General features: G+C 43.4%; 1 long non-coding RNA gene across 4 annotated transcripts in view; it reads right to left on the bottom strand.

The window, feature by feature from the left end:
- The window catches only part of LOC120103483 (uncharacterized), a 35,365-nt gene extending 22,103 nt beyond the window's left edge, over window positions 1–13,262 (bottom strand). For 3 of the 4 annotated variants that reach the window (XR_010052496.1, XR_005505720.2, XR_010052497.1), the window contains exon 1: window positions 13,012–13,256. This is a non-coding gene — a long non-coding RNA (uncharacterized LOC120103483). Of the gene's footprint in view, window positions 1–13,011 lie in introns of all 4 variants that reach the window. The other variant, XR_005505721.2, reaches the window with a different exon arrangement.
- Window positions 13,263–13,506: the final 244 nt, after the last annotated feature.

Below are 13,506 nucleotides of genomic sequence, written 5' to 3'. Positions count from 1 at the left end.
CTAGTCTCCCCTCCACAAACCCTCCATCCCATTCCCCCTCTCTTTTGCCTCTAAGAGGGAGCTCCTCGACCCACTCCTGCCTCACAGCTCTAGCATCCACCTATCCTGGGGCATCAAGCCTCCACAGGGCCAAGGCCCTTCCCTCCCACTGATGCCAGATAAGGCAATCCTCTGCTACATATGCAGCTGGAGCCATGGACCCATTCAAGTATACTCTTCAGTTGATGGTTGAGTCCCTGGAAGCTCAGGAGGTGGGGTTGGGGGCCATCCAGTTCGTTGATACCGTTGTTCTCCCTATGGGGTTGCAATCCCCTTCACCTCCTTCAATTTTTCCCCTAACTTTTCCACTGGGGTCACCCAGGTTCAGTCTGATGGTTGGCTGTGAGTATCTGCATCTGTATTGGTCAGGTACTGACAGAGACTCTCATGGGACAGCTATACCAGGCTCCTGTCTCCAAACACTTCTAGGTATCAACAGTAGCATATGGTTTTGGTGTCTGGAGATAGGATGGATCCCAAGGTGGGATGGCCATTCCTTCAGTCTCTGCTCCATTTTTTGACCCTGTGTTTCCTTTATACAGGAACAATTCTTGTTTAAAAATTTTTGAGATGAGTGAGGCATGCCTATCTACTGGACTGCAGGATATTGGTACAAAGACAGACAGGTAGATCAATGGAATAGAATTGAAGACCCAGAAATGAACCCACATATCTATGGTCACTTGGTCATTGACAAAGAAGCCAAAGCCATCTAGTGGGGAAAAAAATGGTGCTGGCTCAAATGGCAATGGGCTTGTAGAAGAATGCAAATTGATCCATTTTTATCTCCTTGTACAAAGCTCAAGTCCAAGGGAATCAAGGACCTCCTTATAAAACTCCACATAAGAAAATTCAGATATGCTGAATCTAATAGAAGAGAAAGTGGGAAAAACACATTGGCACAGAGGAGTGTTTCCTGGCCAGAACACCAATGGCTCAGGCTGTAAGATCAACAATTGACAAATGGGATCTCATAAAATTGAAAAGCTTCTGTAGGGCAAAGGACACTGTCAATAGGACAAAACGGCACGCTACATATTGGGAAAAGATCTTTACCAATCCTACATCCAATAGAGGGCTAATATCCAAAATATACAAAAAAATTTCAAGAAATTCGACCCCAGAGAACCAAATAACCCTATTAAAAATGGGATACAGAGCTGAACAAAGAATTCTCAACTGAGGAATCTTGAATGACTGAGAAGCAGCTAACAAAATGTTCAACATCCTTAGTCACCTGGGAAATGCAAATCAAAATGACCCTAAGATTCCACCTCACACCAATCAGAATGGCTAAGATCAAAAACTCAGGTGATAGCAGATGCTGGCAAGGTTGTAGAGAAAGAGGAACACTCCTCCATTGTTGGTAGGATTGCAAGCTGGTACAACCCCTTTGAAAAACAATCTGGCAGTTCCACAGAAAATTGGAAATAGTTCTACCTGAAGACCCAGCTCTACTACTACTAGGCATATACCCAAAAAATGCCCCAACCTATAACAAAGACATGTATTCCACTATGTTCATAGCAGTCTTATTTATAATAGCCAGAAGCTGGAAAAAAACCAGATATCCCTCAATGGAAGAATGGAAACAGAAAATGTGGTACATTTACACAATGGAATACTACACAGCTATTGAAAACAATGACTTCATGAAATTTGCAAGCTAATGGATGGAACTAGAAAATATCATCCTGAGTGAGGTAACCCAGGCACAAAATGACACACATGTCTCACTGATAAGAGGAGATTAGCCCAAAAGCTCAGAATACCTATGATACAACTCACAGACCATATAAACCTTAAAAAAAGGAAGGCCAAAGTGTGGATGCTTACATCCTACTTAGAAGGGCAAACGAAATAATCCTAGGAGGTAGAGGGAGGGAGGGACCTTGGAGGGAGAGAGAAGGGGGAGGGAAAAGAAGGGGGCAGGATCAGGTATAGGAAGAGACAGGAAAGAAGTCACAGAGGGTCAGGAAAATGAATAGAAGAAATATATAGCAGTGTGGGGGGGGACAGGGGGTGGGGAGGAATCACTAGAAAGTCCCAGATGCCAGGGAAGCTAGAGGTTCCCAAGACCCAACAGGGATGTCAGTGGCCAAAATACCCAACAAAGGGGAGAGAGAACCTGTAGAGACTTTTAAATGACCAATGACCACCTGCCCAGGAATGGTGCCACCTCCAGTGGACCAGGCCCTCTGAAGACTCAGAAGAGACGACCATGCAAAAGGCCTACAACAAAAACAAAAACAAAAACAAAAACATTCAAGTAAGACTTGACAAAACTGGCCGAGCCCTTGCTCTAGTTTAACAAAACACAGCTACACGTGCCTGTTTACTCTTGTCCATAGTTGCCGGGGCAAGACAACTGAAGGAGATGCCATGGAGACCCTATAGCTCACAAGCTGAAACTATGTCTTATCCAGGTCAATATGAAGTCCACTGAGCCTCCTGCTAGGCAAAGCTTCTTGTTAGGGTACTAGGAACATATTTTCATCAGGGAAATTCTGTGACTGTAGTGGCTATTCCTGGTTGTCAACTTGACTATATCTGGAATGAATGAGCTACAATCCAGAATTGGAAGGCTCACCTGTGATCCTGATCTTGAGGCGGGGAGATACAAGTTTCTGACCTGGATCTTGGCATGGAGATCTTGAGGCAAAGTGGTTATGAATCCCAGGAACTTAAGGCAAGGAGATCTCTGAATTCAAGGTCATCTGGGACAAAGCAAGTCCCAGATCCAGGAGTGGTGATACACATCTTTAAACTGGGACACACCCTCTCCTGGAGACCTACACAAGGACATTGGAAGAAGGAAGATTCTTCCTCATCTGCCTACCTTGTGGGACTGAGCAACTACTAGATCCTTGGACTTCCCTTCACAGCTGCTGCTGACCATTGTTGGGGAGTTGGGCTGTAAGTCATCATAATAAATTCCCTTACTATGTAGAGACTGCCCATAGGTTCTGTGACTCTAGAGAACCCTGACTATACAGTGACCCTGGATAAAATCAGATATTTGCCATCTACCATAGAGCAATTTATGTCAAAACAGTTTTGGGTATGCATATATTTTATCATTTGTTAAGTGTGAAGGCAAAGTTGCATTGGAACAAGACGGACACACTTGTTAGTTGAGTATCTGATGCTGTAGAGGGGGAGACATCCTCAGCATTTTCAGAGTTACCCAGAATTAAATGGTACTTTGATTTTATGACCTGTAAAGCTGAAGATGCTGCTTTTCTTTTCTTCAAAAGATAAGTGTGTGTGTGTGTGTGTGTGTATCTGTGTTTGTGTTTGTCTGTGTTTGTCTATGTATGTCTGTGTGTCTTTCTGTGTCTCTGTGTCTCCCTATGTGTGTGAGAGAGTATATATCTGAGTATATGTGTGAGTGAGTGTGTGTGTGTGTGTGTAGGTGCTTGCAAAGGCCAGAAGTACCAGGTCTCACCAGTGCTAGAGTTACAGGTACTTATGAACTACCCAGAGAGGATGCTAGAAATTAAACTCAGGTCCTTTGTAAGAACAGTGCATGTTCTTAACTTCTGAACCATCTCTCCACCCTCCAGAATGCTGTTTTCTATAAATAAGTAGTACAAATGGAAGAAATATGTTTAAAGCCAGTTCAGAAGTTGTTGGAAATTCTGTTCTAATCTTGAGCCAAAATTAGTTTTGTAAGACTCAAGTCATCAACTAAACAGTAGCTTTTAAGATCAAATATTATAGGGGCTGGGGATTTAGCTCAGTGGTAGAGCGCTTACCTAGGAGGCGCAAGGCCCTGGGTTCGGTCCCCAGCTCCAAAAAAAAGAACCAAAAAAAAAGATCAAATATTATAATACAGCCCAGTATAAATGTACATGAGTCTGGTAGTTAAGGCTAAGAAATGATGGTAGAAAATACTAAAAGTCCTTGTTGTTCATAATGTTAAACCATTATGTCTCTGTAAGAGCAGAAACCCTTGTATGTGCAGTGAAACACCACAACCAGAGTGTGTATCAGTCTGGAATCTGAGCCTAGATATTCCAGGCAGCGTTTGTTGGTGCAGTACCTTGTGATGGCATGTACTATGTGTGGCAAAGTACACATGTGTGCTCAAAGCCAAGGTCACACAATGAAACACATGAGTCCGGGGTGGCCAGAACATCTTGGGTTCCTTACACATTTATTTTGAATTAATTTTTGGTTATTAAAAATTCAGAAACATTTTTGGCTGCCTAATTCCTCATGACTCCACTACTCATTTATGTGACCTCACATGTGGGTTGTGACAAAGTTCTTTCTGTGTCTGTGGGCAGACTTCAAGCAGGACCTCACAGAATAAGACATGGTTGACCAAATCCATCATTAAGAATTTATCTTAACATAAGAGGGTTTTTTCCCCTAATCTCTAATAGATACATTGACTTTTAATAGACTTTGGACATTTTCAGTCACAGTCACATCTCTAGGCAAATGTGGCCTGCTGATTCCCTTAGTAAAGTTTGATTGCTATTCCTGAGATGCTAGGACACATTTCTGGGCATTTTCAGGCAGTTCTGCCGTTACTCAGTTTGACTAGGGAAACCCATCTCTTTATGTGAATGTTAGAACCAGTCCGTGGGTATAGGAATGGTTGTGTCAAATCAGTGGCTTAAAAAGCTTCACGTTTTCAGCTGCATAAACATCTGTTTACATTCTCTGGGATGTGTGCATCCTCACAGAAGACTCTAAGCACACAACTTCATTAGATCTGACATCTGCCTTCTGGGAAGCAGTGAGGGTTATGACCCAGCTTCCAGCTCTTGAAGGACAACATCCGTGTTTCCCCTGGGTGTGCAGAGCCACAGAGCATTGTATCATGAACAAACAGATGAGTGCTCACTGGCTGACTGACTGACTGACTGACTGACTGACTGGATTCATGGATGAGTCTTCATTTGTAAGATGTAGATAGATAGATAGATAGATAGATAGATAGATAGATAGATAGATAGATAGATAGATAGATAAGGCAAGCCTGCTTTCCCCTCTTGTTGAGTAGCTGAATGGAATGAGACAAAGGATATCAAAGGAAGTCTCTTGCTCCTACTCTGGTGTTTTGACCACCTCTCTAAGAAATGATGGGTAAAGAGGCCTCCCTTCACCCTTCCCACTCTGTGTTCCATTAACTTCCTGGCTTGCTTTAAGGATTCTTCAAGTGGGGGAGGGGACCCAAGGCAAAACACCCCAAGGAAGTAAAACGAAGTTTGGCCATGAAAGAGAAAAGAACTCTAAAGAAGCCATTCACCATGAGAGTAGTTCTAGTAAAACCAGGTAGCCCTTAACTCGGTGGTGCTCAACACTCCTAATCCCGTGATGCTTTAATACAGTTTCTCATGTTGTGGTGACCGCCAATCATAAAATTATTTTCATTGTTATTTTATAACTGTAATTTTGCTATTATGAATGATAATGTGAATATATGATATGCAGGATACCTAATATGTGAACCTTGTGAGAGGTTCTTTTAATCCTCAAAGGAGTCGAGATCCACAGGTTAAGACCTTAACTGGTGATCCTTAAGCTGAAGGTGGGCCCCCGTGGGTTGATTGCCCATCTCAGTGGAGTGGAGATCTTGACCCACTTTCAACAGTCTTGCCTGCTTTTTTACCCCCAGGGCAGCTGTACTGCCACTAATCTGTAGAAGGGCAGGATTTAGGTGTTCACCTTGAGGACATCCCTCCATACAGAATCTATATTCTGATGTCAGATTCCAAATATCAGATTAGAAGGAATTAGTTTGCACTCTGGTCAGTGGTCCTCTGTAAGGTAAAATGCCCAAGTAGTTATAGGGGTTCTTAACCTGCTTAATCTGTTTCAGGAAAGTCCTGGGACATCCCTTCTGCATATCCTTAAAGCCTCTGACAACCATGACTTCAGTAAGGGTGACTGAACCCCTCTAGCCCATTCTGCCCAAACACTTCCCACCAGGGTAGATGGTAGCCTTGAGTCCAGAATCCAGAGTCTGTGCCCAATCCAAACGTCTCCATTCTTTCCCATGCTTCAGAGGCAGTTCTCTAGTTTCTTACCACTGCACGCATTTGTGAACCCACTTGGGTAGGAATGGGTCTTAAAATAAAAATGTCTGTTCCTCTAATGTGTCTGCACTGTTTGCATCTGAAATGAGTCACAGAATATAAGAGCCATTAAATGCTCACAGAGGCAGATTTTTCTCCTCATTCTGCATTCTCCATCTGACTGGCCACTTCATGCAGTGCTCCCCCTAGCCCATGCCTTCAAGTTCACATGTCAGGCTAGCAGAATATAAAAACCCCCAGAGCATGCCTGCCTCATAGCATCCCTCTAAAAACACATTTGGACAGGAAAGAGTTTACTCTCCTCAGCTTTTAAGGATTTGTATCCTGTTCAAAGTCCAGCACAGATTGCCCGCCTTCAAGGAGAGTCCTCCAATCACATGTCTTCTCTTCCTGGCAGAGTCATGTCATCTCACCTTAAAGGAGGTACCACAAGAACTTGTGAGCTTACATTACATGAAGGCTTAAAGTGCAAGAAAGTGCTTCCATAAAGAAAATGTCCTAAATCTTTCATGACCAATGATTGCCCCTTCTTCAAGGTTATTAACTGCACAGAAGGCTGCTGGGTAAAGGTATGTATGTCTCCCTGAAGCTCTCTCCTTGCTGAAGAAAACCCTAGCTCCTTAGGTACTCCAGAGGACCAAGCCCCAGAGGCCAACACCCAGGTAAAACTTGAAAACAACCAAGTTAATGAGAAATATCTTTTAGGAGAAAACTTTGATGATAAATACCAAAGCTAACCATCTATGTATGTGCTTATGACAAACTATGTCTCTTCCTTGGTACTACATAATATGTTGCATTTCATGCACAAAAAACCACATGGAATAATGTTTGTAACATAACTATTCAAAATAGCCCAGAGCCAAAAACTACACAAATGGATAAATTCAATGAAAGCACTTACATTCTTACAGCTGAATGGTGTGTTTCACTGAGAATGGGCAAACACTATATATATATATATATATATATATATATATATATATATATATATATATATATATATGCTACAAGACCAATGGGATTCCAAACTAAGGACCGAGTGAAGGAATTCAGACACAGAAACTATTACTCCATTTACAAGACTTTCAAAAACAGCAGAAAAACAATCTATGTGTTAGAAATCAGCTTAGTGGTTTACCCTCGAGGTGGAGCGATTTATCACCAAACCAATTACACCCCTAATAGTTAAATCAATTCTATTCTTTTCCTATTGAGTGTTTTGATGGTCAGAAGAGAGGTTTACAAAAAGAGTTTGAAATGTAATAAATTCAATTCATTTTAAACAAGGCTTTATTGAGTACCTCCCTATAGATGGGAGTTGCCATAAATCCGGAGGGCATGGAAGGAATTAGATAAAATTTCCACAACCCAGGATCTCATAGTCCGTTGATGGAAGTCACATTAGGCAGTTCCCTTTCTCTTTGCTTCAAGGTACTCTCTCTGTGTGTAATGGCTGATACCTAACCTGTCCAAGAATCTTTATTCAAGGATATTCTCACCCTGTTAAGCCTGAAGATGTCTTCACATTGAAAACCTTGCTCAAGGTGACATTCAGTTATAGCCACAAGCTCCTAAAGGTTACAGTTAGCATTTCTGGCATACCATATTTAGTCATAGCCTAGCTGCCTCCCACACACCAGGCATCACTTCCTGCCTTTCTAAGAGAAAGTCAAAAGCTGACCTGAGAGCTCTGTCATCATTCAGAGTGATCTCCAGCTTCTGGGGACTAGCAAAGGGCTTAGATAATGGTGGTTTCCACATGTCTAGTCTCTGTGGAACTCCTCTCAGCACCACACTGGCAACTAGGATGCCATGGACTATTTCATTCTCACAGAATATAAATGTCACCAGTGCTTTTACATCTTACTCCAGACTTGTCAATATTGTAAACTAGAGAATCCTCCCTTCCCTCCAACTCCCAACCTCAAGCTAGCCTTGATCTTTGGAATCTCACAAGACCCTGGGCAGGAGTAAGCTGCCTCCTGACCCCTTCCCTGTGGAAACATGAAGAAGCCCGTGAGATGCTCTGCATCCTGGGAAAGAAACTAGCTCCCAGAAGTGTCAGCAACTCTACCAGATAAAGGTCTGTAAAAACTAGAACTAGACAAGATTGCAGAGATTACCCAGGCCCAAAGACAGCCTTTATCTTTCCTCAATTGATGAAGAGACTGGGCCAAAGGGCTAAAGTTCACACTATTACATAAGCCAAAACTTGGGGTAGGGAGGATTGAATCTCCAGAGCCTCCATATGCCCTTGAACTTACAGCATTCAAGCTATATAAAGCAAAGCCTCCCTTCTGCATTCTGAACCCAGGCTCTGTGGAGAACCTATGGAGAGCCCATGCCAAATCAGACCTATTCTTAAACTAAAGAAATTTGGACTCACAGGACACCTTGCCCTTACTCTGATGTAGTTGGAAGCCTATAGAATGAGACTTTCTCCTATACATAGGCCCTTCCTTATACAAATGCTTGGTTGAGATGCTACCTCCCAAGGCTGTGACTCCTCCTGCATCATGATTTCTCTAGAAGGGAGAAAGGCACCCAAAGCTTTGGGCAAGTCTTATACAAAGCCAATATTTTCTTAAAACACCCTAATGATAAAATTTATTCCAGTAATACTGTCTTAGTTAGGGGTACCACTGCTATGATGAAATACCATGACCAAAAGCAAGTTGGGGAGGAAAGGGTTTATTCAGCTTACGTTACCACATTTATAGTCCATCACTGAAAGAAGTCAGGACAGGAACTCAAGCAGAGCAAGAACCTGGAGGCAGGAGCTGGTACAAAGGCTATGGAGGGGTGCTGCTTACTGGCTTGCTTCTCATGGCTTACTCAGCCTGCTTTCTTGTAGAACCCAGGATCACTAGCCCAGGGATGATACCACCCATAATGTGCTTCATATTTTAGGGGCTTGTCCTCTGCCTGGTGGTACTTTTGGAAAGGCCATGGAACTAGGGAAGGGACTTTAAGGTCATAGGCCAGGTTCCCATTCTAGGCCCCTTTCTATTTCCTGCTCTGACAAAGAAAACATCCTGACTATATCAGTGATAATAGCCAATGTCTACTAGGCATGGATTGCATGCAAGGTATAGCAATGAGCACATTGCATGTAGAATGTCATCGGAAGTCTCAACTTTAGCTGGTAGTCCTATTATCATCCCCCCCCCCGCCTTTTTTTTTTCAAGTAGTAGCCAGGGCATAGAATGGTAGCTTGTTTAAGAACCATGGCTAGCAATGAGGGGACTAAGCCACAGGGATGTTGTCTTTTACCAAGTTGTCATTATCTTGGACAGGAAACATGTGTCCCTAAGTCAAATCCTGAGTTTGGAAGCTCTTGTTCTTGTTCCCACTGTGCCCTCACACTTTTTGGTCTGAAGGTATTTTAAACACAGTGGGAACCAAGGGGTTGGGAAAGGAAGACTAGTGGTTAAACCATGCTTCAATTTTCTCTTCTATGAATCAAGAAAATTAGCATCCCTAGCTCAGGGCAAGTCATGAGTGTAGAACATGTTGTATAAAATCCCTGCAGAGTTCAGCTGACACATCAGTACAGAACCACCGTCACTCTGACCTGGCGTCCCATTTTCAATCCCACCTCCTCTTGGCCCTCAAGTCCACCTCTTCCATTCATCATCTCAGGACACCTAGGCTGGGCCACATCTCATGTCTTAAGACACCACCTCACTCACAGCCTGCAGCTGGGGCCCACTGTGTTAGAATTGTTTACACTATGCTCATAATTGGGCTTATTGTGAGTTGTGCCAAAGATTAGAGGAGCCCGAGAGTCATTTCCTCCTGTGACAGCTCTTGAAATTATTGACAGGAAACAGATGACCGGGAATGCTCATCAGCCTCTCACTTCAGCCCTGGGAACTCCGGGCATTTCCAAGGTCACATGGCCCCTTCCCAGGCTCTGATTTCTCATCAGGTCAAACTATACCAGAGACAAAGGCAACTGAGTCCATGAAGAACCTTTGGCTTCTCTGTGGCACAGGAGGGTTGACCTTGCACCGGACTGTGGGTTGGCTGGTTTATAGCCAAGAATTCATTTCCTGCGGAAGCAATTCCTTAGGAGAGTAAAGTTCCTGGGAGGACTGTGGCAATGAGTCTAAGCATTGTTGGGGGTTTGCACCTCGAAGACAAAATAAAGAGAGGAAGCAAGTGGCTCCTCTGAGGAAGAGGGGTTCGGCCATAAAACAGGAAATCAAGCCAGGAGTGGAGCTGGACCCCATAAGCCCAGGGCTCAGGAGGCTGAGTCAGGATAGAGAACTCAAGGGCATAGTCTACCTAGCAAGAATCTATCCAGAGAGAAACAGACACTGAGACACAGAAATTGAGAAACAGGGAGGGAGGGACGAAGGGAAGGGAAAGAGCAAATATGGGTTGAGGGCAGGAGAGGGGGGAAGCTGTGCCCACATTAAATATTCTGATTGACTGGTAAGAACTTCCATTATTGTCCAGTTAAAAGGCTGCAGGTCCATGGTGATCATTTTAGATTATCTTAACCCCATAAATGTCCACTTATTGCCCCCTCCCCAGTGTGTGACCTCACCTCTTCGTGGAACGCAGGAACAGACACCTCATCTCTTCCAACACGAAAACTAAAAAGGTCACAAGGAAGTCTCTAAGGACCATAGCAGAATAATGTCTTCACCAACACATTTAAAAAGTGTTTTGATTTAGGGTTTTTCGTTAGTATTATTGTAAAAACCTTGAGGAGCTCTTACCATATTGGGACACTGTATTTGGGGGAACCGAAATGTGTGTTCCCAAGTCATAGTCACTCCAGAGTAAACTATTGTTTATTCCTTTTGAGGCAATAGCTGCATCTTTTTGTAGGAAGTAAGAAGAGGGAGATAGAGGAGGGGAAAGGTGGAGAAAGGAAAGGAAGGAAGAAAGGGATGGGAAAAGAAAAGAGGAGGGAAGGGAGGTGGAAGTAGGATGCAGTTCACTAACTGAGAATCTAAGCAAATCACATCCTCTTTCTGAATCTCAATCCATTACATACAACAGGGATGTTCTTGCTACCATATATCAGTTTTTGGTTTTGACATTCTGTGACTGTTTGGGACTGCACTAAGCAAACACTGCTAGGGGTCAAATCTGTCTATTGTACCTTGTAAGGCAGTGGTTCTCGATGCTGTGACCTTCCTACCCCTGCAACCCTTTAATACAGTTTCCTCATGTTGTGGTGACCCCAACGATAACATTGTTTCATTGCTACTTCATACCTTTAATTTTGCTGCTGTTCTGAATCATAATCTCTATCTCTGATATGCACGATAGCTGATATGTGACCCCCAGAGGGTTTGTGACCTGTACTTTGAGAACTGTTCTAAGGGCTTATTTCCTACCTCCTGACACTCTCCTCTAGGACAGCCCAAGTGTCCCCACCAAACTTCCTTCCCATCAACTGAAGTACATTCTCCAATGTTTCTCCTTCCCCTTGCTTCCTCCAGGCCTAACCTTTATTTGTGGCAGCACTAGAAACCACTCTGATAGTAACAGTTCTCACTACTGTGGAGAGACATAAGTTTCTCTCATTATGAATTTTCATTTTTGAAGAAAGATAATTTTCATTTATCTAGGCAAATTCATTTTCTGGAACTTCAGACAGTAAAATAAGAAGTAAAAAGATCCCAGTTGAAGAATAAATGAAGGTGCCTGGTATGGTGGACAATAGTTACCTGAAGTATTGGTCCGTGCTCCCACAGAGCATGTATGCTACTTGATGAACCTCACATTGAAAATCAATAAAATCTCTTGGGCACAGTACAGCTAAACACAGGAAAACTACTGATGGACTTATGGCTATGCTGTAAACGTCGATTCCTTTTATTGTGCAGAGATAAGAACAAAGCCAGACAATTGTGGGCTACCACTCCCTTGCAGAAGATCCCTTTAGGTGTGCTGTGGATGGGACCTAAGGTTCTGGGGAGTTCCACACCAAAGCCCGAGAAAAATCAGTTTGCAGCGTCTGTTATTCCTTGATATTTTTCTCTACTCCATTTTGTTGTGTTGTTGTTGTTATTGTTGTGTTGTTGTTGTTGTTATTGTTGTGTTGTTGTTCATTTGATTATATGTTTTCAAAGCCAGGATTTAACAAGCCAAGAAGAAGGGCCTTGACATACAGGTGAAAAGAACAGTGCTAAGCTTGGAAGAATGAGAGGAGAAGCCAGCAGTTCCACATATATACCTTCGAGAATTAGAAATTTATCCAAAAACACCAAGATAATAAAAAGAGGCTTTGTGGGCTAGCTCCTAAATTAAAGTCAGCTCTTAGGTTCCAAAATCCTCTTTATTAATTTCCCCCACATCCACAGTTGCTGGGGGATGTCATGGGGGAAATATTCTTTAAGGGGCTCTTTGTAAAGATTGGAAATCAAACAAACAAAAAACAAGTGAGCTGTTTTTCACATCAGAAGCCTGTTTGTCTAAGTCATCTAAAAGCTATTTAGAATTCCAAGGTCATTTGTTTGAAACCCATAACCCCGGTGAACTCAAATGGAGCAAGTGTCCTTGGCACAGGAAGGGTGTGGGGACAGTACTGTGAGGGATGCTGAGCAGGGACCAGGACGGGCAGAGGGCATGAGCCAAACACCAGAACACGAGGCAAAGTCAAGGGTAGCTGAGGTTCAAGGGCACAAGAAAATTTGGACAAGAAATAGCCTGAGGTGGACAGGCTATTGTCCAACAGTCCCTAAATCATCTGTGGTCTCCTGGCCATGGGGCCCAGATGGATTCTGGGAAAGGTGGCAGAAGCTAGCCTTGCTCTCACAAGACAGGGTGTTCCGTGCAATGTTGTTATGTATGTAGGGCAACTGTTTGACTGTAGAAAGTTAAATAAGAACAAAGTTACAGAAACAAGTCCTCAAGGGCCCACGGGATATCTAAATTGGAGGTAGGTACTTACCTGGTCTTGGGTCAGAGGAATCTTGACCAGACTGAGGTTAGACAGAAGTGAAGGCAGCGACCACCCTCTACCACCTTTGGCTTTGATTGATTGCGGTCTCTTCTGATCTATCTGCAGGGCAGCGGGTTTGCATAGCACTTGGAGGCAGCATGGCACACACTCACATACGACAGGTCTATAACATTTCAGGGGACAAGTTGTGCAGGTTTGAGTCTCTCTAGCAAGCTTATGCAGCATGCATGAGTTCTGCGTGCTTATCTCCCCCTTTCCTCCCCGCTCCTCCCCCTTCTTCTCCCTCCCATCTCCCTCCCCCTTCTCTTCCTCCTTTTTAAAACATGTTTCTCCCACTACCATTGGAAAAAATGTGATAACCTTATTCACCGAAAGGTGTGTACAACTGAAAATGGACTGCCAAGGGCCTAGGGTCCATTAAAAAAAATGATGTGGAGACACAGGCTTCTACGCACTAACAAAGAGGAGCAAAGAACTCCATTC

This window comes from Rattus norvegicus, chromosome 6 (genome assembly GCF_036323735.1).
Source record: "Rattus norvegicus strain BN/NHsdMcwi chromosome 6, GRCr8, whole genome shotgun sequence".
NCBI classification, from domain to species: Eukaryota; Metazoa; Chordata; class Mammalia; order Rodentia; family Muridae; genus Rattus; species Rattus norvegicus.
Note: the sequence above shows the minus strand (reverse complement) of the source record. Positions and strands in the feature narration are given on the sequence as shown.